Source organism: Pyrgilauda ruficollis, unplaced genomic scaffold (genome assembly GCF_017590135.1).
Source record: "Pyrgilauda ruficollis isolate IOZ18807 unplaced genomic scaffold, ASM1759013v1 scaffold24, whole genome shotgun sequence".
NCBI lineage: Eukaryota > Metazoa > Chordata > Aves > Passeriformes > Passeridae > Pyrgilauda > Pyrgilauda ruficollis.
The window spans coordinates 16347072-16351180 of record NW_024523648.1 but is presented as its reverse complement, the minus strand read 5'-3'; positions in this window follow the sequence as shown (position 1 = coordinate 16351180).

Sequence of the window (4109 nt, the reverse complement as noted above, 5' to 3'; positions counted from 1 at the left end):
ATTAAGCAGCAGCTATCAGCCAACAGGGAAGCAACTCCAACTAAGTGGTTCACGAGAAACAAAAATTTCTATGTAGCCTACTGAACATCATCATCATGCTTTTAAAGTAAAAATGTGACACTGGTTTGAAGTTGAATTCTTATCACTGTCTTGAGATTAAAACTGAAGTCTCCTGTAATCCAAAAAAACCTTAAATATCTTCACGCACACGTCATGATGTGGCTTGCTTTCCTTGCCACTGTACTCTTTTGGATTAGCACACGTGTGCACAGCCCAACCAGATGTTCCTGCATGACTAACGAACACGCTGCTTCCTGATCAGGCTGGGAGCTACCATGCCTCCCTGACAGTAAGCTTTGGTAAAAACTAAAGCCAGACGTTTTGAGGCACAAATGGTTTAAAGTTTGCTGGGTAATGAATGACTAAGTGCATACCTGTTTAGTCCTGACTCTTCTTCTCAGCTATCATGATACTGCCAAAGCCAGAAATAAGCCATGGTGCTGTGCAGCAGGCCAGTACCATGTACATGATATTTTCACCCTTGCTCCCCCTTGCAGCCCTGCATGACAAGTTCAAACATTTCAGTAGTTCCATGACTTGACCTTCAGCTCCTTTCCCCCTCAGATAAAACACTGAAGTGACATTTGTCACACCACCAGTTCAGTTTTGTAAGGGAAATATGAAAAGAAATGAAAAGCACTAGTGGGTGACTTAATCTTTCTAAGTCTTCTGAATTAGTCACCCAGGACAATGCTAGCTAGCTTTTTGCTTTTACTTCTAAAACAAATGATGTAGCTTGGAATCACTAAAACTAGAGGTCAAACAGTGTGGCAAGGTTGGTTAGAAAGAACATTCCAAACGTATGGAAAAAATAAAAATACTAACAGATAAAAATTGCTGAAGTGTAGGTATACAAAGAACTTACTAGCACCAAAGAGAGTGAAGGTGTTATGTCACTGTTTATTTGTTTAATGGGGCACTCTAGCTCTGCTAAAACCCAGTTTTGGGCTATTAAGCCCAGGAGATGCAATGATCCTCCTGAGCACTGCAGCTTCCAAGTCAAATCTGCCATGAGCTCAGAGGTCTCCTGATGCTGCTATGTAAAACTCAGCCATTCACACAGCTCCTCTCAAATGCGGTGTCAGAGGCCCCATCTCTTCCATCTTCCCACTACTCCAAATCAGACACAGCTCCATCAGGTTCCCTATGCATATGCTGTACTTAGACAACTTTAGGAACAATTCAGTCCTAAAGTCCTGTCCAGCCTAGCTGTCATCCATAATGGAAAATGCAACTCCACATTGTGGACAGTTTTCCCTTTAGACTGGGGACTGATTAATCCTCTCACAGAGGATGGGTCATACAGGATGAAGCCCCTGTGAAACCACAGGAGAGACCCACATGGCTGAAAACAGCTCTTCCTCATGAAAGCAACTCCTGAGTTGAAGAGGCAATATCATATCCCAGAAAATCGTATCCTGCACGTGTATGGCACTGAAGAATTTTGAGTTTCTTTTGTTTAGAGGATCACCACTGTGATTCTTAGTTTCTCTAACAATCACACTCTTCCTCCTAGGTCTACAATCAAGCAAGGGAATCCAATTTGTCAAGAGTAAAATTTTATTGGCTTTTTTAGGTTGCGGAATCTCCTTCGCTGGAAACACTCAAAACCTGCCTGGATATAATCCAGTGTAACCTATTCTGGGTGAATCTGCTTTGGCAGGGGGCTGGACCAGATGGCCTCCAGAGGGCCCTTGCAACCCCAACCATTCTGTGATTCTGAAGGTATTTATATCCCAGAACCTGAGTCAGAGGACCAAGAATTCCCATAAAACAACTGGACAAACCACCCACTGCAGCTTTAATGGCTGTAACTAGGTAGGTGGGCAATTATGCTAAAATTGAAACATTTGACCCCACAGGTCAGATGTTTTTCTTACCAAAAAATTCTTCTTATGCTACAGACAGAACAGGATGAAACAACACAAAATTTCAAAATTCATTAGCTTATCAAGCAGCTTCCTTTATAATCAATGTTCCAGACATTTTAAAATATCGACTCAAAAAGCTTTAGAAAAGGTATTACTATAATTACTATGCTACTTCAAGTCTCTAGGCTACTTAATAGCCTTTTTTCTTAAAATGATAAAGCACCTTGTTAAAGAGGAGAGGCTTTACTTGAAAAGGTATAACCATAAAGGCATTAAAGTAAGTATCAGACCTTTTGATGGGCTTAGGTTGAAAACACAAGAAGAGCTGCAAAAAACTTCTTTTGAGGTCTCTGTTGTTTGGAAACATCCTGCTGTCAAAGCTGTGCAGTGCAAATTGCATATGCGGCTTTGTGGGCAGATCTCAGCTGTTTATTTTTACACACTGCTAAATACGAACGCTGGTGCATTAGTAAACCTACTTGCAAATGCATTTCGGAAACACTTGAAATTTGTTTTCCCGCTCTGTATATCCATGTTAAAAGGATTCCCAGACATAAATACCCATCAGTGAAAACTGTGATAGTTCGAATTTTAAATTAGAAAGTGCTTAAATAATTCACATTTCATAGAAAGTGACAGCAAACAAATTGCACTACTTACAACCTTAGGAATAAATGTGGTTTATTTCACATGCAGCCACTCGCTTACATTGTTTGCCCACCTCAGTAACTGCCTTGGCATTTATGTAGACTTTACTTCAGATGAAGGGAAAGACACACATCACAGTGCCTCAAGAATTAACTCTTCACTCTCCTGTTGGCTTCAGTGACAGTGTCATGTACAGAACAATAGTGGACCAGACACGGATATCCATTTTCCATTTATGAGTAACCAGAAGGAAGTTCCAGTCATTTTGGATTTAGGCCAGTAGAAAATAACCCCTCCAGTGGTTCACCCAGTGAATCCTCAAAGACCTCCTGGTTTGTAGGTCAGGGGTACTAGCCAAACTGCATGATTAAAAGTCGCCTGTTTACGTTAAACGGCAGTTCATGAGAATGATGATGATGATTGTCAGGTGGGGTACTACGGGATATGGGACCATGAGCAATGCACCAAAGCATTAGAGGAGAAACAGATTGGCCCCTGAATGACTGAATGACCAGACAAGTCTCAGCTGAAGTATGAGAAAGGAAGTCCAAGCCACAGAAATTCATTCTCCTCACTCAAAAGAAGCAATTAAAATAAAAAGCCCTGCTTCTGTGGTAGAAGCTCAGCTCCGGCACAGAGCCAGCCAGCCACAAAAGCCCTGCAATAGCCCGTGTAAGGGACACCTCAGCCAGCCAGCGGGCACACTCCGCTGTGCTGAGAGCAAGCAGCGCAGTAACTCACCTGTCCCACAGCAGGCATTGCCAGTAAGAGGCAGCTGTGAAAACCAGTGACTGTCTGCATGGATTCTGCCCAGCAATTTATATAATTGTCTGATGAGCAGATGAAACGATTCTGCTTGGCTTCTCTGAGTCATGATGCCAATCCCTACCATCTTCTGGAGCTCACTTGGCTAGATTAATATATACAGATCCTATAATCAAACCTATGAGGGGAAAAAGGGCCTGTCCTCAGGATCAAGGAAGATCAAGGCTGTCACATAAGGGTGGGGCAATCCTAAGAGTGCTTATTATAGGAAGTGTTTGCAATGATGCCTCAATATTAAGGTCATCTTACATTTTGTCTTACATAGCTAACATGGAAATGATTTCTTATTGAAATGAGCCTTTCCTTCATGCTCTCTAAGAGTAAGAAAAAGTACAACTCCTCTAAGATGAGAAATGTCAAACTTGAAACAGTCACATTTTTACTCCCCACATCTGGGTTAAGTGCTGAGAGATGGAGAGGATCTATTTGGCCATCTCTTAAACATGTATAACCTCTCTCCAACAAAAATCCAGAGCAATGGCAGGGAAATGAGGTCTTCAAAAGCTGGGTGCAGACCAATAAGGTTTTCCTGGAAGTTTATACAAAAAAATAATTTTTCTTGTCAATTAATTAATCTCCTTGCTCTGTATCTTCTGCAGCCACACATATCTAGCTGTACATTTAATATTTTCCCTCTGAAAAAAGGGTATCATCCGAGTTAAACAGCTTCCCCCCCCCCCCCCCCCCCCCCCCCCCCACCAACCC